This window comes from Podarcis cretensis, assembly GCF_951804945.1.
Source record: "Podarcis cretensis genome assembly, chromosome: 1".
NCBI classification, from domain to species: Eukaryota; Metazoa; Chordata; class Lepidosauria; order Squamata; family Lacertidae; genus Podarcis; species Podarcis cretensis.
The window spans coordinates 109,813,193-109,824,706 of record NC_137170.1 but is presented as its reverse complement, the minus strand read 5'-3'; the positions used below and the strand labels follow the sequence as shown (position 1 = coordinate 109,824,706).

Below are 11,514 nucleotides of genomic sequence, written 5' to 3'. Positions count from 1 at the left end.
ATGCCCTTGTAACTGCAAGGGGTTAGTATTTTGGGTTGAGAATATTTTGAGAAGAATAACACAATGATCCCAACTGAGCTCAATTTGGCTTACTTTTCAGTAAACATTCCAAGGACTAGGCTCCGCAATAACTATCCAATTTATACGCAGAGATAAATTTCTTTCCACATTTTAAAATCAAAACAAAACTCTACGTATACAAAAATTGTATATAAAACCTTATGTGCATATGTCGAGATTCCATATCTGACCAAAAAATCTCTCAAGATAATCAGAATCAGAATATGTAAAGTGATGCTATTTTATGCCTGCTCTTATTTATGATCTTATACATTTTGTAAGTCACTTGGATATCTTTTTCTGTGTGGCAATATAATGTAATCACCACCACCACCAAACTGTTTCTTTTAGGATCTCCTCTCTAGGAATTGCCTGCCTAATATTTGTCATTATTTCATGTCTTAGATGATGATGATGTGTGGCTAGCTGCTCACTTTATAAAGTCAGAAGGGACTAATTTATAAGATCTGCCTGAAAAATAAACTTTTAAGCAAGATGTTGCAATTGCAAGCCACACTTGAGAAACACAAATTGGGGAGCTAGGAGTTAAGTCACTAATTACAGTTTATTTATCTTCCTTATATTGAGTTTGGCAGTTCTGACTATCTTTTCACTGTACAGTGTTGGAGGTCAATTAGGATTCAGCTGATCCTGGAGTCAGTTGACAATGATATTTATAATTAGATGGAGGGAAAGTGAAGGAGCCGATGTTTTCTCTTTCTCTCCCTCATTAGGGCTGGTTGGCTCAGCCAGTTTTATTGCTAGCTTAAAGTCAAGGAAAAAGGTCATGTGATTGTTTCCTAAATGAACTGTTTTGCAAAGTGCTGTTGTCTTTTTTATGGATGTCTCCATCCTTCATAAAAAGTAACAGTTCTTATTTAAAGGGGGGGGGGGAGGAAAACCCCACCATTCCTCATAGTTGACAGTTGAGATGGGTCATCTACACAAGGCTTTTGGCCACCAAGACTTAGGTAGAGATACTTTTAGGGAGGAGCCACACTGTAAATTTAGAGTGCATACACCATACATTTAAAGCACATGATGTCTCTCAAAGAATTCTGGGAACTGTGCTTTGTTCAGGACACTGGAAATTGTAGCGCTGCAAGGAGAAAATACAATTCCCAGGATCCTTTAGGTGAAGCTATGTGCTCTAAATGTGCATTGGATGTGCTTTAAATATAGGGTGTGGATCTGTCCCCTTTTAAAAGTACTCCTGTGTTTGTTTTTGAAACAATAAGGGCTGGGTTCCCCCGACCCCAGTTTGCCTAAATAAACCAGAACTTGCCTTGTGCATAAAAGCAGAATTTGCTTCTGGAAGATTCTCCTCAGAATTCTCCTATGCAAATTCGGATGAGAAATGTTCCCCAGATAATCTCTGCATATTCAACATGTTGCCCATTTTGTGTGCTCAGTATCCAAGTTTCAATAACCAATAGACACCTGCCTTTTGAAGACAGCCTGCTTCTTTTTTGTGCTGCCTTGTTGCTGTTTCCACTGAATTGCCTAAAAAGGGAAATCTTTTAACATCCTAAAATCAAAAACCAATGGGGGGAGGCTTGTGGGGGGAGAGTGCCTGTCTCTGCAATGTTGAGAGAGCTTGCATGAAGAAAGATATCTGGTATTTGATCAGCAACATCTCATGTTACTTTTGTACAGGCTTGAAAGTTAAGGTTCGACTGCATTTGAAAACTAGCGTGCAGCAGGATTTTGTTTGGCGTCCAAGGCTGCAATCCTCTGTGGGGCTCTCCTTCCTGTCTCCTGAGCTCCAAGATCTTCTTGCAGTGTTGCTGCACCAGGGAGAAAAGAGATGCTGTGGCAAGGTGAGTCAAGGGGGGGACGGACCAATTTTTGGTAGGCTTGTGGGACCTTCACAGAATGATAGCAGTAATAATAATAATAATAATAATAATAATAATAATAATAATAATAATTTATTTATACCCTGCCCTTCCTGGTTCAGAAAACCGGGCTCAGGGCGGCTAACAACAAATTTAAAACACTTAATTGTAGAAGCAGCATAAAATACAGTATAAAAACATGAATAACAATTAAATTCAAAGTTCAGAAATCAGTTTGGGGGAAATCCATCTAATAAGCATTAGATAGTCGCCAGGGCTAACTGGTTGAATTAGTCCTACTTGGGCCAGCAGAGAATTAGCTGTGGAGTCTCACTGTGGCCTGGGACACCTCAGAAGAACAGCCTCCCCCCACTCAGTAAAATAATTATTTTTAAATAAAAAAATGTCAAATTCTTGGGGTTGGGTTTGCGAAAACCTTTGGGCTGGAAGCAGATCTGGTCCATGGGCTGTTTGTTAGCTGTCCCTCCTGTACATAGTTGCTTGGGGGTAGGGAAGGAGGAGAAAGTCAATTCAATTTGCATTTAAAGGCGAACTCACCTAATTTGCACTTCTGAAACAATACACACATGAAAGACAGCCTCCCTTCAAAATGTACATGTCTCTGAATTTTACTGCGCAATTCTCCAGACAAGTACAGCAATCTGCATAAAAATGTGTATACAGGGGCAAAGTGTGCATAAGATGCATATTAGTGACATGTATCATCATCATCACCATCTTTTAAATTTATATCCCGCCCTTCCTTCTGAAGGGGCCCAGGGGCAGCAAAAACACAGAAGACAGAACAATTAAGACATCTAAAAACAATTCCAATACAGATGCAGACCGGGAAATATCTTTGCAAAAATGGGTGCATTTGGAAAAATTGCATGCAAAGGTGTGAATATTAGGAGAAATTAGCACTGAAATGCTGGTGAATTTTCACAAGGACTTAAAAATGAAAAAAAAAATCACAAACTGATGTTGAAATCTAGAGGATGGAAGTTAATATTGGAAAAATGAGAAACAAAATGGATATGGCTAGATGCATCTTTCCCTACCTGAGATTCAATCCCATTGAATTCATTCAGGTTTTCTTCTAAATAGACATATAAAAGATTGCAGTGTAACAGGTTTTTGATGGAGAGCATGCAGAGGATGCCTGAAGGACAGCTTGACCTGGAGGAACACTATCAGTAGGCCCCCCATGCTACAGAATTCTGGCTGCCTGGCCTCAAGAAGTCGAGCATTGAGTGTCACACATTGGTCCATGCCACTCTTCCAGCAGAGATTTGGCAGGCACTTTCGTTTATTTAGTTGTTCTTGTTTTATTTTTATTATATATTTTGTGTTTTTATATTGTGATTTTATCTTGGGAACTGCCCTGAGACCTGCAGGTATAGGGTGGTATACAATATTATTATTATTATTATTATTATTATTATTATTATTATTATTATTGCTATTATTTACTTTCAGACATCTCTTAAAGACTTTTTGGTGCAAACCTATGTAGTTGTTTAATTTTTGATTTGTCAGTCACCTGCCTATCTATATTATTTATTTATTTTATTTTTAAATAACATTTTATAGTCTGTATACGGTGGTATAGAAACACTTTTATGAATTAAAAAGGTAAAAAGATAATAAGGGCATTTAGTATTTGTAAGCCACTTTGAGCTTCTTCATTCTTACGATCAATGGCATATCTATTTTGTAGAATGGTAATAATGATAATGATGATGATGATAAACAGCTGAGAGATTGTACACCTGTCACAATCAAAACATGTCTAAAGCGCATGATAATTTTTGAGCTAAACAGTTCATTCTCACCATGTGAATTCATATCCAGATATCTGCATTCCAATTTACAAATCAGAGAATGTCGGCCAATTATTATTATTTTTCCATTTTTGTGTGCAAATCTTAATGACCTTGGTTTGGTTAGTTCAGTTTGCAACATTATGATTTTGTTAAAGTTAAAATGCCAGAGAACACCCTGCCGAACCTTAAACGGTTGCTTAACTATCCATTAAAAGCCTTCACTCAATTCTCTCCAACCAGAAGCCTTGGGAAAGCTGGCAGGTAGGAACTGAGCACAAGAGGATTTACACATACACCAACATTCATAAAAGTAGTGGAATCAGAAAAATAAAACAACAATACTTTGAAAGAGCAGAAGACACCAGCAGTGAACAGGGAAAAGGGGAGAAAAGCAAGGCATTCTTTACTCTGACTCCCTCCCCTAGCACAGTGTGGGGACTCACATAAAGGAAACAGCACGGTCCCTATTCATGGGAACAGGTCTACTCCAGGTCAGTGCTGGAAAGTTAGCTGTAACTTGGGATTATTATTATTATTATTATTATTATTATTATTATTATTATTTTATACCCCACCCATCTGTCTGGGTTTCCCCAGCCACTCTGGGTGGCTTCCAACAAAACACTAAAATACAATAACCTATTAAATAGAGACTGCAGTGAACTTGCCAATATTAAGGTGAACAGTGGCTTCCCTAGAAATTGTCTCTGGGTGCCCAGGGACTTTCAGTTCAGAACGGTGCTCTATAATAAATAATAATTTTTTATTTATACCCCACCCTTCCTGGTTTAAAAACCGGGTTCAGGGCAGCTAACAGCAAATATAAAACATTGATTAAAATGCAACTTAAAAACAGCATAAAATACAACATAAAATACAGCATCAATATCAATAAAATTCAAAAATTCAGGGGTCATTTTTTTGGGGGGGGACACAAACAAACAAACAAAAAACCCAGTCAGTAGACATCAAATGATCACCAGGGCTAACTGGCCAAGTTGGTCCTACTAGGGCCAGCAAGGAGACCAGGGATGAATTTAAGTGTGGGGCCCCAGAAAGGGTTTCTTTATAGAAGAGGAAAGGGGAAAGGGAATAGAGGATCAGGCTAATTCAAATTCAAGGCCAAGCGGAATAGCTCTGTCTTACAGGCTCCGCGGAAGGAGATAAAGTCCTGCCTTCTGAGACATGCTTAGCAGCACAATCTGCCCTTCCCGCTTTCACCTGCACTGCGGGACATTTTAAAAATATGTAGGTTTATAAATTATTGTGGCCCTGTCTTCTCTTCTGGTCTGTTCTCAAACATCATGAGTATACTACTTTACAATGGACCCATTGTAAATACAACATGCGCACAGCTGCAGCAACACAGAGACAAGAGAGAACACATCTTTATAATAGTGCATATGTAGTTCAGGGACTGCCAAACTTTTTGGGCCTGTGAACAGATTGGCAATCTCGAGAATCTGTCATTGGTACCACACACTTCAACCCTAATTTGAGCAGGGAGAGGGGCCAGTGGGTACCAGGGAAGGTCTCTCTAGGTTCATATACACCTGCAGGTATCACATTGGCCATCATAGTTTAACTATGAAATTTGTTGCCATTAAGATGTGGTGGTGGCCACAAACCTGCATAGCTTTCAACCTGCTGTTCATCCTAAGCTTTTGTCTTGCGAGGTCGTTTGGACAAAGAACCATAGCTTATGGATGGGAGAGCATCTATCGTGCATGCAAAAGATCTCAAGTTTAGTCTCTAGGTAGGGCCAGAAAAGATTTTTGCCGGTCAGGATAGATGATACTGAGATGGGAGGATGAATGGTCTCAAAATGCAAGGCAGCTTCCTAGGTCCCAGATACTGAAAAATCACATCTCCAAATGCATAACACTGGTTTAAAATACTGAGGGGTTTTTTTTATTAAAAAACCCACGATTTTGGAGATGCTTTAATTTGCCGGCTTGTTGCTGGGCCTTTGGGACACAAACTATAGCCATGATGCCAAGATTTTCTTTATAGCCAGGAGAACAAGATTTTTTTTTTTATTATTTTTAAAAAAACTTCTTCTTTTTTTGAAATGCCAAAGGCTCCTTCCTCCCCCCCCCCCGCTTTTTTTTTTTTTACACCACTGAAAATGCGGAATCTATTGTAAAGATAAATTTCATACGATGTGTCAAAATACTGAAGCCAGAGCCAGTTGGCTGCTTTGGCTAGCATGACCAAATGCCAGCACAATGAAACCTCCTTGTCTAGGAAGACCTCATGCTGAATTAGAAGCTGTTGCTGCATTACAGAGCGAATTCGTCTTTCTTTTGTGTTGGCTTTGCCAATAGACAACACATTTTAGGAGACAATGGAAATTTTCCATCTTTCCTTCGTTCCCACTTTCTGATGAAGAAGCTTCTCACCTGAAGTGGATGGAATGGTCAAGAAAGGTGCCATTGCGGAGACATTTTATACATGACGCTGGTACGAAATGAAGGCTACGAAGAACAAAAGGAACGTAGAAAGATCCCTCAGCCTGATGGTGTTTTATGTCACTCGAAGGTACTTGCTCAGCAGAAAGTGGTGATGGGGTTGTCATCCGCATATTGTGATGGATGATGCTCCAGCAAGAGTTTCTAAGAAAGCATTTCTGAAAGTGAATGCAACCTTTCGGTGAGCGTGGGAGCTGCAGGCCAGCATTTCTCAACCTGCCACCTTCCAGATGTTTGGGACTACAGTTCCCATTTTTGCTGGCCGTTGGCCAGGCTGGTCAGCAAATTAGATGTAGTCTAAAACATATGGAGGGCAACCAGTTTCAGGAAGGCTGCTGTAGGCAACCACTGGGCAACTCCATCACTGACAGCAACAGAACAAATGAGGCTGCAGGACCCGCCGTAACATTACAGCTGCAATCTCAAGTGCACTTAGCAGCAAATTAATAGGACTGAATTCAGTCGGACTCCCCCCTGTTTAAACCTGCTAAAGGCTGGGACAGGGGACTTTCAGCCCTCTAGGTGTTGTGGGACTGCAATGCCCATCATCCCTGACGTGGCTGGGACTGATGGGAGTCCACGCAGGATGGGAGGGCCACACAGGCTGTCTCCTAGGGTATTTCCATTATAACGTTGTCATCTGGATCCAGTGATCCTTTTTATGTATGGAAACAGCATTGTACATCCAGAGCTATCCCTCAATGATGGGAGCCAATGTGCTCATGCATTTGTTCACAACATCCATGTTGACATGGATGTGGACATTCATTGCCACTTCTAGAAAACACTCTACTATGGTATTTGTCCAAATGAAGCTGTCCAGAAACCAGCCTTGGGTCAAGGTGTCATCTAAAGAGAAGTTGTATGGGTGAGACTTTTGGATGAAAAGTCTTAGTATGTACGCAAGGGAATTGCATCAGGCTTGGTGACTAACTGAACTCAATGAGGAACAAGGAACCTACTTATTTGTTTCATGGCATATACAAGCCACCTTGAGCATTTAAAATGGAAAAATGATGTATTATTTAAATAAAACAATAAATGAACTATAACAGCCTTGGCTATCTCTTGATCTACTGTATGCATTTTTCATTGATTTCTTTACGTTTTCCACCCTCAGAATGATCACCGAAATAAAATATCATATTTAACAATTCCCAAAATGACAGCAAGTACGCATCCATTTAAATAGATCTGAATCTTTTCCAGATTTGTCTTCCAAGCATCACTTAAGAAACTGTTTGTTCAGTTTCGTATGAGGAGCTGCCAAAATATGTAGTGCCAGATCTGGTCTCTCATTGCAAAATAAAAGTGTGGTCACTTAACAGTATATGCAAAGAAAATTTCTGTTTTGCAAAAAGTTTAAAATGTTGTTTTAGGGGTGGTTTTCTCCCCCCCCTTTTTTTTCTTTCAAAAGTAAATTGCTGTGTTGAGCTGCTAAGAACCAACTGGGTTTTGTTCAGCTTTTCACGGCTTACTGCAAATGTATTTAACTATGGTCCAGGGATTTACAGTCTCTAAGCTGATGCGCTGAGCTGTAGCTTACGCTTATAATGATTTTTGTGGCATAATAGGCTGTCAAAACAAATCTGCTTCTATATTTGTGTGTGTATGTGTGTGCTTGCATTTTTGTCCATCCCTTTCATCCAGATTTTTGTCCATCCCTTATTAAAACAAGGATTTTATTTTTACCTATAAGGATGTGTCGGTTTTAATGTGGACAATAGTCACCGACGTCAAAGAAAAAGATTGGGAATCAAGATTCAGAAGTAATGATTATATGTGATTATTAGCAGTTTTGCACATTGTGCTCTGCGCATAATGTGTGGTGTAAGGCACAAAGAAATATTTCCTTCTTGAAATGTTAGGCACAATATAATCATGTTAAGAAGGGAGAAGAGCTTTCCGACCTCCCTACAGAAGCACACACCATATTATGCTGAATTAAAAGAGGAGTAAGGTACAAACAATATAAATATGTTAGCTTCTTGGCACCCTATGAAAAGAGCTCTCAAATAAAGAACTTTAAAAAGCAGCCCAATCCAATGCCGGTTTAAGTGTGCCTAACCCTTTGAAATCAATTGATTTTGCACGCCTAATTCTGCGTAGGAATGAATTGAAGAGACTCTAATCCCAGATCAAGGAGAATATGTTACTGAGGAGTCTAGAGGGACTTGGCTATTATTTTATTTTATTTTATTTTAATTAATATTCTTTGTGTATGCTTTGCCTTTTTGATTCAAAGGTCTACCACGTTTAATTACTTAAATTTATTGTGTTCTGAACGGCAAAGCAATCACACTGGACAGCAGTATAATACCAAACGCTGAATCCTATTCTCTCTCTCTCTCTGTTGAAAATATTTTAGAACAAGCTTTGCAGGAATGTTCGGCTATCATAGGTCAGATATAATGAAGAGGCAATGTAATCACAGGTAGGTACAAAAGGTACACACAGCAAAAGAGTTGGGGGGAGGAATAGTTGATATTTTAGCAAATTATTTTATATATTTTAGCAAACTATTTTAGCAAACAGTTGATCATTTAGCAAAGAAAGGATTCACCTTGTGTGTTCTGTTGCTCTGTGACTTGTACTGGGCTCTGTCTGGAATTTTCTTATGTTCTAGGTATCTGACTTGATTCAAAATGTTACGGAGTATAGAAGCTGTATTTATGAAGGGGCAACGTCCAGTTGTGTTTCATACCGGTTTATCAACTGGGTTCAGCTGTCATATGAAGCAAATGGAGCTCACATAGAGAGACTTTGGACACCCAGTATGATGCCAGAGTGATCCAAAAGCACAACCACCTCCCATTTTGCTCTTTCTCTGCCATATCCCCATAGGCATTATTTTCACTGCCTCCACACCTAATACCCCATACTTAACTTTCAACCTTTGCCAAACAGATGCACTCTGTATAGCAGGAGGGCTACTCCCTTTGAAAATATAACGCCGCCATCATAACTGAGCTTTAGTCTTAATTTTGCATATGATCGGTTTCTCAATATTGTTATTTCCACGAAGGGTGTAATTTCCAGATAATAAAACACGGCTCTCATTTCCACCCAATTGCTGCATGATTATTTTAATGCTAAAAATACACTTAGTGGGTACAGAGTGATAGGGACCATTACCCTCCACCCCCACAAACGTTGTGCTTATCACCCCATCTGCCACCCCAAATGCTAAGCCTTAGCAACATCACTGCTTTCCAGTGTGGTTTATTATTCAGGGTTTTTTTGTTTTTGTTTTTTTTGAGGAAAGGGAGTTAGAGGAAATACAGACATTTCGGGATTAAAGGAAGAGAGTGGAAAACGTAGACTGAGAATAAATGGCGCTGCCGTTCTGCTGAGGGCTTTGTGGTGGCTACAGCAGTTTCTCACTGTGCATTTGTGTGGGTCTCATGTGTCACACACATATATATAGGGTATAAAAAGGTAAAGGGACCCCTGACCATTAGATCCAGTCATGGCCTACTCTGGGGTTGCGGCGCTCATCTCGCTTTATTGCCCGAGGGAGCCGGCGTACAGCTTCCGGGTCATGTGGCCAGCATGACTAAGCTGCTTCTGGCGAACCAGAGCAGCACACGGAAACGCCGTTTACCTTCCCACCGGAGCGGTACCTATTTATCTACTTGCACTTTGACGTGCTTTTGAACTGCTAGGTTGGCAGGAGCCGGGACCGAGCAACAGGAGCTCACCCTGTCGTGGGGATTCGAACCGCCGACCTTCTGATCGGCAAGTCCTAGGCTCTGTGGTTTAACCCACAGTGCCACCTGCGTATCTAATGTGTCTTAAGAATAGTGAGTGATAGCCCAACATTAGTCAAGCTTCGATCCATTGAAATCCGTGGATTTCAGTTACTTCTCCATTCGTTTCAATGGGTTGACTCTGAATTCACAGCCACACCAAACTATTTAAGTACACGACTTTCCTCAAAGAAGCTTGGGAACTGTAGTTTACTCCTCACAGAGATCCGATTCAAAGCACCCTTTAACAAACTGCAGTTCCCAGGATACTTTGGTGAAGCTGTGTGTTTTAAATGCATAGTGTGGCTGGGACCTAGGTACAGTGGTACCTCGGGTTGCTTCAGGATAAGAACAAAAATCGTGTTCCGCCGGCGCAGTGGCAGCAGGAGGCCCCATTAGCTAAAGCGTTGCTTCAGGTTAAGAACAGTTTCAGGTTAAGAACAGACCTCTGGAACGAATTAAGTACTTAACCCGAGGTACCACTGTATGATTATAATCTGAGAGCACCCAGAGAAGGAAGATGTGAACGTCAGTTCAAAGACACTTAAGATAGCTTTGTAGGCTAGGGACATATGGCATAATAAAGCATGCTCTGAGGGGGGCAGGAACCCTATATATTTTAAAACTAAGAAATGGAAAATGTAGGCTTGTCCTACATTAAATTGTCATGGAATTAGAGCACTAGGATCTGATCCCAGTTTCGGAATTCCTTCTTGCTGCAGGAGAAGCAAGGCTGCTGGGAAAAAAATTCAGCTGCCGATAAATGCTAATGGAAGGATTAGTGGACTTTAAGTTTGCTTTGAAACAGTTACTGGTGATGTCTGCATGTGAGTATCTTGTCAAAATATTTTCATTTCTGTTACCACTGTGAGATCCTCCAGGACTGGCTCCCAGAGTTTTACTCACTGTATTACAGACTCTATATGTTAAACAAATTTAGATTCCCCCCCCCCCAAAGACTTCATTATGATACAAACATACATTTTTCTTAAAAGGACTTGTTTAGGAGGTGATGCACCCAAACCGGTTTGCTTTGTAATTACATGAAAGGCAGGACAAATCGTTTTTGCGTGTGTCTTATTTGGGTATTCTTTGTAGTGCAATGAATAGAATATTGTGCAGTGTGAAGGAGATGAAGGTCAAAAGCCTGCTCAGCCATGAAACTCCCTGGGTAGTATTTGGAAAGGTTCTATCCACCTCACCTACTTCATAGTTAAGTTGTAACTGACTGGATAGAAACTATAAAAGATAATGCACATTCAAGATTTTGTAATTTCCTCCGCTTAAGAATATTTTCCCATGTCTACTCCCTGAAGCATCTCTAAGATATTTTGCAGTTTTTGTGCAGTTTTCAGCATGATCATTGTTGGTTTTAGTATTTTTATATTTTGATTAAAAGGAAATAAACGTTAGGTAAAATAAATGGAGAATTCCCTGCATGCCTAGATCCAAATTTGGAGCAAATGCCCTCAGGTGGGCGAGCCACACCAATGTTTTAAAATCACAAAACATGCAGCAGAGGGTGGAAATACAGACTGTTAGGCTTTTAAAATTTCTGCTTCTAGGTTGC

At 40.1% G+C, this 11,514-nt stretch overlaps 1 long non-coding RNA gene across 1 annotated transcript; it reads left to right on the top strand.

Annotated features, from left to right (window-relative positions):
- The first annotated feature begins 1,712 nt into the window (after nucleotides 1-1,712).
- Nucleotides 1,713-10,995, top strand: LOC307220804. Its single transcript, XR_013841113.1, has 3 exons — nucleotides 1,713-1,880; nucleotides 8,564-8,629; nucleotides 10,940-10,995. It is a non-coding gene; the product is annotated as an uncharacterized lncRNA (long non-coding RNA).
- Nucleotides 10,996-11,514: the final 519 nt, after the last annotated feature.